At 37.9% G+C, this 13,300-nt stretch overlaps 1 long non-coding RNA gene across 1 annotated transcript; it reads right to left on the bottom strand.

Moving 5' to 3' along the window:
• Positions 1–940: 940 nt before the first annotated feature.
• On the bottom strand, positions 941–6,004 carry LOC139968934 (uncharacterized). The gene is made up of 3 exons (XR_011793589.1): positions 5,771–6,004; positions 5,009–5,101; positions 941–4,911 (listed from the first exon to the last, which is right to left on the bottom strand). It is a non-coding gene; the product is annotated as an uncharacterized lncRNA (long non-coding RNA).
• Between the last annotated feature and the right edge of the window lie 7,296 nt (positions 6,005–13,300).

The raw sequence follows: 13,300 nt of genomic DNA, 5'->3' as shown, positions 1-13,300 counted from the left end.
TTTGACGAGATCCGTTATCTCGTCAATTTGCAGATAATTGTCGTTTTGTCAAGTTGGTAACTCGTCAATGCAATGTCCCTTCTACGCTTCCGTAGAATAACACACCGACAATTAATTTAGTCTAGTTATGGGGTGTCCCTTCAAACGTATAACTTTACTTTTAATGCTTGGATCACATGTTGACCTTACTTATGATACATGCGCTACATTCCATTGTGTTTACGTTATCTAAGATTCGTGAGCCGCTCTATTGAAATCGGAAGTCGTTTCGTGGAATGGGTACGCTAAAATTAACTTCATGACGCCAGTTCACGAGTCTTGAATGAAAACTTTTTAAGAAAAGTCACCCAGGAAAGAACCTGGGCACGAAAACCAAACAACCGAACGACTGATCCGCTCTCAACCCCATTGCATCGAGATTGACTGTGTCTTGAATGAATATACGCAAAACATTGTAGTCTGGCGTATGATATTTCCGTCACTGCACTGTGTACACAATTATAATACATATAGGCGGCCTACAGCACGTTTGAACCACTCTGTACGAAACTTTCACTGTGCGATGTTGTCGATTAATGCCTTCACAGAAATCTTCGACCAAGCATAGATAGTAGCTCATACAATCATAACAAACTAGTGTGCTAAATATGTCTAAACCAATTCCAAAGATACAAAAAGCTTCGGGTAACTTTGAACGGGTATATCTTTGTTGAAACGAATGGATGCGGACATTTTGGTAGCCTCAAAGTGAAGGTTTCTATGGTGATGACGTAACTTTCCGACCAACCATGAGCGACTATTTACACATAATTGCAAACCTGTTTGGGAAAAAATATTCTCGAGCCGGCCAGCCGATTCAGGGTTCTTGGCCTAAGATGTAGTATAGTAATTGGCCAGAGAGAGTGAAGATGAACACAAAATAAATCCAGAGAGGCGATGGTATTTTCAACAGCGATATATTGAAAAGAACTTCTTACAGTATAAGGTTAAGTGTCTTGTGCTGGATATGTGGTACAAACTTGAGGCTACGTGGCCCTGAAGCCTATACCATCAAGAGTGTTTCGTCCAACAGCAACCAGAGTAGACTGGTCTGTCCCTCCCAGGTAATGAATTTTATATAAATCCCTTAACAATACGTGGAAATACCACATGTATACAAATGATGAACTTTACCCTACAACTTAGCTTAAGACATAATACACAAATACTACAGTGCATTCCTACCATTCCCAAACAATTGTACTCCTTTACAGAGATGAATGTGATCACATGAGTGCCCGTGGAAAATATCACATGTGTTACATCACAATCGTAGGATAAGCCTGATACCACATGCCGATCCATAGGAAAAGCCCCAAAAGCCAAGGGGATTTAAACTACCACAATGGTTCCACACCGTCCACACAGAACTCCTATTGCATCACAACTTTACAGCAACAGCGTTTACATCAATTAGTTCTTTGTAATATTTTACATTATTAACTTGTATTTGTATTTCGTTTAATTGCAATATATTATTTGCAATTGTTTTTTTGTGCTTAATTATTTTTTTTAAAGGTGTGATGTGTACGCTTCTTACCTTTTTAAGATTAAACTTTTCTTGTGTTTATTCGTTTTGCGTTTCTTTACCTAACGTTTGGTCAGTTGAAAGTTTCTGTAATTCTTTGTCTTTTTAATTTACCCTTTTGTCGTCTTAAACTTGGTTTCTATTTTCTTTATTTTTGTTTTCATGAAAGTTTGTTTGTAACCTTTCTTTTGTGTTGTTTTTTACGTTTAATTATAATTTTTGTCTGTTGTTGTTTTTTTGTTGTTGCGGCAATGGCCTCACATATACCCAGGCCTGACTCATATTTTACAAAGGCTATACAAAGTGCTATTTGTCGTAATTGTTAACCAGATCTGCAATTTAACGTAACCTAACAATATTTTCAGCGGATCGCTAAATTTAGATTCGTATGGATAAGAAACTTTAAACATACTTGTATTATGTATACTGAAAATGAACATTCCGTGCACTTTCTATGGTCGTTTTAGACTACATAAAGGGGCCACCATGCGATCCGTGAGAACATGTTCAAACCCTATATACATGATACGACCATGAGAACCTTAGGACAAACAAATCCCCCCCCCCAACCCCCACCAAATAAAAACACACATAAGAATGTATACATTGTGATGGTTTATAGACACACGGAGGCTTATAGCTCTTGCTTGTAGTCGGATATTTCACACATATTTTACACATAATATAACACAAAATATAACACATAATATAATATAACCATTTTCACGGGAGTTATAAATCCTTAAGTATCTGGTAGCGTTTACCTCTTGATAACTTCTGCTAGGACTTAGAGACCAAATTACAAAGGAACAGAAAGTGTAGAAAAATACAGTAGGTTATGCTCCTACCCCCCCCACACCCCCCCCACACACACACACACATACACACCGTACACAAACATGTCAATCAAATTGGGCCACCGGAATATTACGTCATTTAAATATTTTGAATAACCCCATTCGTTTATCTTCTTTCAGAAGTATATACAATAATATAAAACTTAGGAATGGGGTGGTGCCGGAGATAAACGTCTCGTAGCCGAACTTTGAAATATCTGCAGTTTATCGCCGCATTCGTCGTCGCCTTTATTAAGGGTAATTATTCTCGTCGTAGAATGTCCTCCCTTAATTGATCTCTTAAGAATAAAGTAAATAAAACGATTATGCCGAAGAATTGGAACTTTGCTAACGGAACAAATTTCAAAACCTGATTCTATATACGTTTCATTATATAAAATGTAACTATCCGTTATATCGGATAGCCTTAACCACCCCTACAATCAAATTATGATAAGGCTCTGTTTAGTTATTCCCTTCGCACAGAATAAGCCAATTTCCAATTAATATATTTACATATAAGGCATAAGCAATGACACGCGGACATCAAACTTGTAAAATACAGTTTTCCTCATGTTAGATGCTTTGATCTGGCGCTGAATATGCACGAATACCATAATTTTGTTTCGTTCTTACCTATATGTACAATGTGCGGGAGACATGTTGTATATCGATTATACTGTTTCTATATACTTTCGAAACATTGGGGTTTTCCAATCAAAACCACGACTCAGGCAATCTTTATAAAGGCTTTCTTTTTGGTTAGTTCGCGCTGATAATAGAATGATTCAATATTACGAAATATAGGGGTTTTCCACTTGTCGTACATTATACGAAAGTTTATTTACAGAACACGACACCGGATGAATTGTTCAGTGTAGGAGTATCATTATAAGGAAACAATTGCTGGGTCACAGCCATACAGAGCCCAAAGATTTTGTCAATCAGGTGGATTATAACACTAATATGATATTGGAAAACATAGGTACATTTCTGGCGAAAAATATAGTAACTTTGGGTAATTTAACTTAGAGAATGAATATTACTTCTGGCCAGTGGCGAGCGCAAGGGGTGGGTTGGGTTGGGGTGGGGAGAGGCCTGGGTGGGGTGGGGAGGGAGACCATCCCACCACATCGTTATTCGGGGGGAATTTCGCCGGAGCAAATTAGACTACTGCTACGGGGGTGAAAATACTCCTTTTCGTACGCACACTCACGCACATAATTTACACTTTTCAGTGGTATTTATTAGCTCAACCCAGAGCCGTATATTTATCTAATAAAAAAATGGCCTTAAATCTAGTTCTCAACACAGTGCATACGTACCGTTGCGAGGAAGAACAGTTCTGACAATTTTACTTACATGTAATAGTAGTATTCCAAGACCCCTTGCTTCAAGATAACAAACCACTGCATAGCCTATGAGTCGTAACTTTTTATAAAAGTAGGTGCTTACAATACAAGTTCAGTACCAAAATGCACCAGCATAATCCACTTACCATCAGATTCACTTATAAAGCTATAAAGTTTACAAACATTGCATTCGAACAGTACTGTCTATTTCTAGAATTAATCTAAGGTGTGGGTATATCTATGCTAGGCTATATGAACTTGTAAACCTGGTCAGAACTAAATTTGATGTTTTTATTGACAAGTGATAAACTTTTATGAACAGATAGGAACCACCGACCGACCTTTGACCTTCTAGTTCTCAACACCTGAGTGCACACACCGTTGCAAGTAGGAACAGTTCTGACAATATAAGGTGAGACATAATAAGGTCAACACAACAATTGGTATAGTGCTCAGTCCCATTTTCATGTTTGGGGTTACTGCATGTCATTTTTTTTTTACACTTTTCTTATTATGTTATATAAAGTCCAGGTAAGTACTGCCAATGTAAATTGATTGAACATTTTTATGTAAAATAAATGGCTTAGCAAAGTTTTCATGGTTGATTTTCATATTTATTCCATTAAAAAAAATCATTGAAGGTTTGTATCTAAATCAGTGGTTAAATCGTTTAACCCTCAATGTGTTTTGTTTCTAACATAGAACTGCATATTTGTATGTGATATAGTCCACTTCAGTGCAATGGTGTGAACCAATGATTAATATACTCTAAGCTTAATAACATATCAACGTTCAGCTATTTAATTAAACCACAAGTAACATTATACAACCCCCTCCTTCCTCCACCTCCAAAAGCGAAAAGAACAAATTGTCTATACAATTTTTTAAGCAATGTATACCGGTTAAAGAATGTTTTGCTCGATTTCTATAGTAAGATGCCCTCCATCTCTGCCTTTTTCAGAGCCTGTTTTAATGCGTATACTGTGGCATTGCCCCCATGCCTTCTCTTCCATTTCAACAACATATTGTAGACTGTTTCCCTGTGGCCTCCTGTCGGTCCGTGATTGTCTATTTCAATTGCATCCAATTCAGCAGGCTGAAACCCAAGCGCGCGACCTAAAACTTTCCATCCGCTAGGTACATTTCCCGAAAGAAACTGAAATAGAAGAAGAAGAAGAAAAAGATCTTACCTTGTTGATTTTTTTGTCTTTATGATTGTTTACTATGTCCAGAATTAAATCTTGTTTACAAACCTGTAAATCTTCATCAGTGACAACTAGGCTGTCTTGATCAGGTATGCCATCAGGGATGTTCATATCAGCCGCCATTTGTCTTCGCTGAATGAGCTAAATTGCGAAAAACAAAGATAGCCCCTCATTTTCAATACGCCTAATATTACATATATATGTATTAAGATATGTATATATATATTATTACAATCTGTCATATCACATGCGTATATATACCACATGCGTATATATATGTATATATATATATATATATATATATATATATATATATATATATATATATATATATATATATATATATATATATATATATATATATATATGAAATATACAGGATATACAGGACTATATATGTAAAGGACTATACGCAAAAATCTGGTGAGTGTCGCTGTCAACGAACAGAAACTTATAAAACAAGACTATGGTTAAAACTTGCCTACTAAGTTGATCAAACAGGCTTTCTTGTTACAGTTTCGTTCCTACAGGACCAGTCTTTAGTAAGAATGAGGTTGGCGTTGCCTGAATTCTACATGCACTGCCTAGAATTAACACTGCAATAATCGTGTATGATGTACGTATTGAATATACACACACGTTTTTGTTTGATATGTATTATTGACTGGCAATCGATCTATCAAAAACCATGTAGTGTGAAGCTATGATACGATGTATATAATCATGTACAATGGACTATATGCAAAAAGCCGGTGAATGTCACTGTTATCGAACATGAGATGATAAAACAAGACTACGGTGAAAACTTACCTTCTTATAGATGATCGAATAAGCGTTCTTGTTACAGATTCGTTTCTACAGGACTATAGTTTTTCTTGAGAATTGTGTGGTAGGCGTTGTCTCAATTACACTCCATGCACTTCCTATAAAATGAAAGTCGCAATAATATAGTATGATGTACGTAGATATAGGCTACACACACGTTTTGTGTGATATGACCTATTGACTCGCAATGTACAATCAACGTTTATGTGCAGCTAAACTATATAATATTAGTATAATCAATAATGGCGTCATCGCCGATACTAATGTAAACACATTCCCCTGCGTTTGAACTTTGGCACAATTTGATCCATCATTGTGCAAGTGCTGGGGCGGGATTTGAGTTGTGAAAGTGGGGAGGTGGGGGGGGGGGAGCAAACCTGCCAGCAAGACTATCTAAGCAGAGCGCCACCATCAGTTGGCGCGTAGCGTACAAGAATTTTTTGGGCTTTACAAACCCTCCAGATGGCCGGAAACGGCACTTCCCGAGTGCTCTAAGCTGCATGTACCCATCCTAGAAATATGCATAGATCTCATGTCTGCAATTGTATCTAGATAGTTAATTATCGTTTAAAAAATTGAAGAGGATTGATAGTAGAACATATGGTCGGATGGTGATGTACAACTTTTGTTAAACGTCACTATCTAAGCGGAGCGCCATCATCAGTTGGCAAGGAGCGTCTTAATTTTTGATGAAAGGTACCCTTAGATCGGTAAAATTAACACCCATATAGGCTTTAAATTGCATCTGGGCCTTTTAAAACAATTAACGAACGTGTGTAAATGTAGGGAGGACGGATAGAAGAACTTATAAGGTGATGTACAACTGAAGCTATATACGTCACTATTTAGCCGGTGCACCAGTTGGCGCGGCGCGTCGAAATTTAAGCAAAAAGGAAATCCTAGATCATCAAAAATGACTCCTCTGGTAACAGTAAATCTCATCTGGACAGTTCTTCCCCCTAAAATTATTAGTATATTGTGCATTGGACCGATCAAGAATATGTTCAGCACCCACTTCGAAATTCTCCCCCCGATCCCCACTTCTTGGAGCACTTGGCAAGTATCGGGGGCTGAACATACCTTCACACCCCCTCCCCTCTCCTACCGAAACTGCCGAGTGCTGTAGGCCTATACTGTAACAATGGATTTAATGTGTTACTGTGTTAGTGCCAATTTTTAATTTACATTATTCGATTTGTATGCATCATTCCAGGATTTCGAGCAGTAAAGAAATTTCATCGGCATTACCACTCATAAATTCTTAAAATAAATACACATAATAATGTAAGGTCCTTCTACGGGCATATGTATGCGGCATGGAAAACGAAATGGAATTTTTATCATGTTTCTATCATAAAAAAAATTAAACACTGGGTTCCACGAATCAGTTTATGGTTCTGCGTGATATGTACAGTGTAGGCTACTGGTGAGACGTCACAACACCGTGTAAGTACCTATACACGGAAGCATTTTGCATGTTTATCGGCGTTTTCAATATGCCAAGAAATTGAAATGCGGCTTTTAACTGGACAAATATTCAACTCTAGGATGTAACCGAAGTTTCCATCGATCAATAGTAGATTACCGCCAGACAGTGGGTCTGTCCTTTGGCATTTCACCGGTAGTGACACTAGTGCGTGCGATAGCATGTGGTTTGCCTAGCCTAGCTACAAGTTAACTACTACTGACTACTACTAGTATAACTATAAAGTAATCGTTGTATTAAAGCTACAGAGGTAATTAAGCCTAGGCTGTATCCAATTGCTAGGATAGGAAAGTAGAATTCACTCAAGTAATGGTGATACAAACTTTGCTGGCCGGGACTGAGATGACATCTGCTTTTGCTGTTTGTCAAGTATGCCTGGGTAGGCCTAACTGCTAAATAATAAATTGAAGAAGCCTAAGCATGAATGAGTCCTGGTTGTACTTTCCAAGCAAATGAAGATTAAATGTGTTTGGTGAATGTATTCACCTTATTTTGTCGGTCGGGGGGGGGGGGGATTTTTTTGTCTATTTCTTCTTCCATCTTGAATTTTATTTTGCAAGAATGTGTATACCAGTTTCCACTTCGACGATCTGATACGTCCATTGAAAATAAAGTCAGCAAGTACAGAGAAATATATTTTGGGAAGTTCTATCCAAAATTGTGTTGCGTTTTGACCTATTTTCCAAGCACCTGCATCATCAACTTATAAACAGCAAGAATGACATCTCGGCTGTTTCATTACTGTGCGGTACCTTAATTCAGTCAAATAATGCAGCAGAAGATCTTTTACTGTGCATCAGCTAAGTAGACTTATTGCCATAAACTATTCTCCACCCCACCCTCCCCCACCCCCTGTAATATCCTTCGGTGTTAGTTAAGGGCATGTATATAGAATGAACAAAGAGGCAGAGATTAAACAAGAGACAAGTGTGTTATGATGCTCCTACGTATACTATATTCTCCTCTTCAAATATGTCCGTGGTCGTCCGATACGGTATATAAAGTTAATAACAAAAGGTGGCGGTATACTACTTCATCTTTACTACATTACACCCCCCCCCCCAAAAAAAAAAAAAAAAAAAGTTTTACCTCAACATGACTTTGCCGGGTTGGGACTGTGTACTAGCTTCATCACAGCGTGGATGATTTTCACAATACTAAGTTAAGATGCTGTGGAGTGGCTTAACATGGATGTTTATTTTGCGTATCAGCGGGAACGTGGAAAACTGCGAGCGCGAGTTTTGCTTTGGATTCTGCAACACACTCAAATGCTCCAGTGATAGGTATTGCCGTTTTCGATCCGAATGCAAACACATTACTGTGAGACTGTTTCAGTGTCGGGGCCGGGATTAGGGAGACTGTCGTGTGCTAGTTTGTCAAGAATGTTAACACCTGCGCCTGTGTCGATGACAAAATATATGAGCGTGTTCTGAATTAGAGTTACAGCCGGTGGTGGTGGTGTGATCCTTGAGCAGGGGCGGCGATTTGTTTCAAATATTGGGGGCGGGGGCATTTGCTTGGGTGCAGGCGCGTAGCAACTTCAGGATTTTTTAACCCGAGGTAGGGGGTGGGCGCGAATTACTATCAAAGCGGAGCGCCACCATTGGTTGGCGCGCAGCATACAAGAACATTTCTGGTTTTCATATCCCCCAGATCACTGGAAATGGCACTTCTCGGGCTTGAAAATGACCAACCAGATGTACACTGTTGCCTGAGAACCAAGTTTTTCCCAATACTTTTTTTTTTCATCCATAACCTTTTTCAAGATTATCACCAGTCACACATCGTGTTCGACCTCATCGCATCTCCTGTGGATCATTGCTTTTGTAGGTAATACTACGGCCCACAATACCCGTCAGCCCCACTTTTCAAGGTTTTAAGCCCATTGTTTGTTTAGAATTTGAATAATAAATTTATTTCAAAACATACCCATAATGTTGCACAAAATTTTATCTATGGACAACCAATATAGAAAAACCCCCTTCAACCCCTAACAGACCGGTCAAAATTCACGAGTAGAGGGAAGTGTGATGAAGAGTTTTGGTTAGGGAATTTTTGAAAATTCAGACACAGTTAATTTATTTATTTATTTTTAGTTACATTTTTCGGGCAAGTCGTTACAACCCCCCCCCCCCCTCCCCAAATCAAATTGGGCTCCTATGCCTATGACGGTAGTTCTATTAGGCTTTTTTTTTCTTTTGGAGTATTCAAAATCATACGAAGTTTTGTACGGTGGAGTATAAGAATCGCGAGATACAATTTTTCAAAGTGGCAAGGAAAACGTGGTAAACATGACAGATTTAAGGTTAATTTTGATCGAAAATTTTCAATTTTTACGTCATGCACAATCACAGGAACAAATGAATATGCCTAGATAAACTACAGTGTGACAGTCGGAAACTCCGACTGTCGCATTCCAATTTTCCAACTATCGTCAGTTTTACCAAGTTTGGGGTGAGACACCCCCACACCCCTCTAGAGACGTCCCTGCGTGTACCCAGTGTTCTCACTGTGGAGTAGACTCCGGTATCACTCAACAACAAGGTAAAGGGATGCGCTGCCACCGATTATGCTCCCTATTTCATTTCCCCAATATCAGGGAACGGGCATCGTCTTTGAAACACCATCTACAACTAAACAACAACTATGTACAAGCTTTGGCTCTGGCTATGAAGTGCTATCTATTATGATATTGACGGAGCGCACTAGTTTCTACTGGAATCGGCGTCTGTAATCCAAGGAACCAACGAACTTCTCTGCTAACTCATCAGGCTTCAACTGGGCTAGACGTTCGCGGTGAATACAGCACACCATCACATGGTTCAGCCTCTGTTGAGTCATGGTGCTCCGTAACCATGTCTTCAAACGCCTCAAAGCACTAAAAGATCTCTCGGCTTCCGTCGAACTGGCGGAGGAGATGAGGAGCAACCGTAAGAGAGCTTCGACTTCACCAAACATAGCCCGTACCTCTGGATTCATCGAATTGAATATTTATCTATACCCTTCAACTGACGACGACTGCAACTGGCCTCGAAAGAAAGGCAGACTAAGCTTAAAATTGTCGGAGAGCTCAGGGTACCAAATCACGAGATCTGGATGGATGATTCTCCATTCAGCAACCTTGAGTGATATTTGATTTGATTTGATTTGATTTATTTGATTTTCCACTGGATATATACATGTGGAGGGAAGTCCTCTAAAAAGCCAATTCAGGCTTAACAAGGTAAAGGACTCCCAGGAAAGAAAGAAAGAAAGAAAGGGAAAACAAAAAACAAACAAAAAGCATATATACATAAATGAAAATATAACTAGTTTCTTAATAAAGAATAATTAATAACATACAATATAAACGATGTATCAATACTGAGAAATTACTTCTTTTTTTAGTGCTTTTCTAAATGTTTCTTTAGATGGTTTAGATTTTATAGTAGCAGTTAGATCATTCCATGTCCTCATAGCACGATTCTTTAAACTTAACGTACCAAATGTTGTATTACATAAGTTGTGGTGTGCTTGACCGGCACTTCTAGTGCGGTGACTATGTATGGCGCTGTTAATAGTAAATAAGTCATGAAAGGCTGCAGGAAGTAAGCCATTCCAAGCCTTGTAAAAGAATGTGGCTACATTCAGCCTAACAATATCGTTAAATTTTAATAAGTTGAGCAATTTGAAAAGTGAGCTGGTGTGTTCACGATATTCAGAATGAGTTATGTGACGAATGACTTTCTTTTGTAGGATTTCAAGAGGATGAAGATAAACATTATGGGTGCCAGACCAGATTATAGAGCAATATGAAAAATGGGGGAACACTAATGTTTGGTAAAGCATTCTAAGAATATTCTGAGGAAAATAGTGTTTCAACTTAGAAATGATACCAACATTTTTCGCCACAGTGTTTGCAATATTTGATATATGTTCACACCAAGTAAGTTTACTATCAATATAAACTCCGAGAAACTTTATGCTATGTACATGCTTGATAGGCTTACCATCCATTAAAATGTCTTTTTTCCAAGAAAAAGATTTGCTTTTATTGAACACAATGTAGCTGGTTTTATCAAGATTAAGTGAAAGCTTATTAGTTGCAAACCAGTCGTTAAATTGATTCAACTCCATGGATACTATGTCATGTAAAGTATTCAAGTTATTGGATTCGAAAAATATACTAGTGTCATCTGCAAATAAAATAGTTTTTGCAATATTAGAGATATGACAGATGTCATTGATATATATAATGAAAAGAAGTGGTCCTAATATTGAACCTTGAGGAACACCACAGCGGATTTCAGCATAGTCAGACATGGTCTTCTTATACGAAGTATACTGTAAACGTTTTGATAAGTAGCTGTCCATCCAGTTAAGGGTTGGTCCTCTAATACCGTAGAATGATAACTTGTTTAGCAGAATACGATGGTCAATGGTATCAAATGCTTTTGATAGATCTAAGAATATTCCAATACATGTTTTCTTCTTATCAAGGCTATCGTATAATTTATCAATGGCATCTGCCAGGGCAAGCTCAGTTGAGTGACCAGGGCGGAATCCATATTGTTCCTTGCAAAGTATGTCATTAGCATCTAGAAAATTTATTATTCTGTTGGACATGAGACGTTCGAGAATTTTGGAAAAGCATGATAGAATAGAGATTGGTCGGTAGTTCTCGTAGATATTGGATTCTCCTTTCTTAAAAATGGGCAAGACCTTAGCAATCTTCAGCTTGTCTGGGAATACCCCAGTGGTGAACGATATGTTACAGATATGAGTAAGAGGGGTGACAATGAAAGGTAATACCTGCTTAACAATATCTGGCTTGAAATCATCATACCCAGCTGCCTTCTTTGGCTTTAAGCAATGATTCGCAACACGTAAGAGTTCCTCCTCCCTGACAGGGTAGGTGAAAATAGAGTTTCGCGTACTATTATTGCTATACATATGGTTGTTTGATTTTGCAGTATGACTGATTTTGCTGGCAAGTGAGGGTCCAAGGTTAATGAAGAAGTCGTTAAAACCGTTTGCAATGTCTTGATCGTCGCTGGTTTCGTGATCGCCGTCTTTGAAAACAGATGGGTACGATGATTTCTTACGGTCTTTCTTAAGAACCTCATTGATTACGCCCCAGGTATCATTTACATTATTGTTACTATCTTTGAATTTGTTATAAAAATATAACCTTTTAGAAAATCTTATTATGTGGTTTAACTTGTTTCGGTAAGCAACATAAATTTCTCTATTGCTATTTGTAGGAGCTTTTGAGTAAAGTCTGTAGAGATGGTTTTTTCTTTTAATAGATTTTAGTATACCCTTAGTAATCCATGGATGTTTTCTCTTGCGCCTATTTCCTTTAGTAATTAATAGATGAGGAAAACACTTATTATAAGTTAAATAAAAAGTGTTAAAAAATGAGTTGTAAGCTGAATTAGCTGAGTATTTAGCTGAGTAATTAGCTGAGTAAGCTGAAAAAGCTGAATATTCGATGATATGAATCCTGAGATGTGTAAGCCCTAACCAAATAGACACTACCCCTTTTCCAAATGTGTTGGGGGGGGGGGGGGGCAGTCGAAGTCTGACCGGTTTGGGTGCCCTGGTTTCGTAGTTGATTCACCCATTAGGAAAGCTGTCCATGCTTTATCGAATATCAAAAGTTTAGCCTATAGAAGTGAAGTAGTCTAATGCTATTTTAATGTAACAAACCAGTGTATTTCAAACTTTTCCAGATGCACCAGTCTTGTACTAACTGGAGTAAAGTATTTGCAAATATTGTAACCGAAGTCGCGACTCGACATTTTTTTACAGCTCACGAAACTAATAGTGAATATAAGTCCGATACACACTGGCTCGTGTCACAAAAATAAAAACGCAAATACAAAGTGAATTTTTTTTCTGAAGTGATTACAACATTGGGTATCAAACGTATGGTCAAGTCCGTCATTTGTGAACAATTGTTATTTCATTCAATTTATTTATATATAGACACAGTCTGTTTAATTTCTTTTATATATATGCATTTTAGTTCTATATCAGGAGGGAAA

The sequence above is a fragment of the Apostichopus japonicus genome, chromosome 6 (assembly GCF_037975245.1).
Source record: "Apostichopus japonicus isolate 1M-3 chromosome 6, ASM3797524v1, whole genome shotgun sequence".
Taxonomy (NCBI): domain Eukaryota; kingdom Metazoa; phylum Echinodermata; class Holothuroidea; order Aspidochirotida; family Stichopodidae; genus Apostichopus; species Apostichopus japonicus.
The sequence above is the reverse complement of the archived record's forward strand: the minus strand, read 5'-3'. Positions and strand labels throughout refer to the sequence as shown.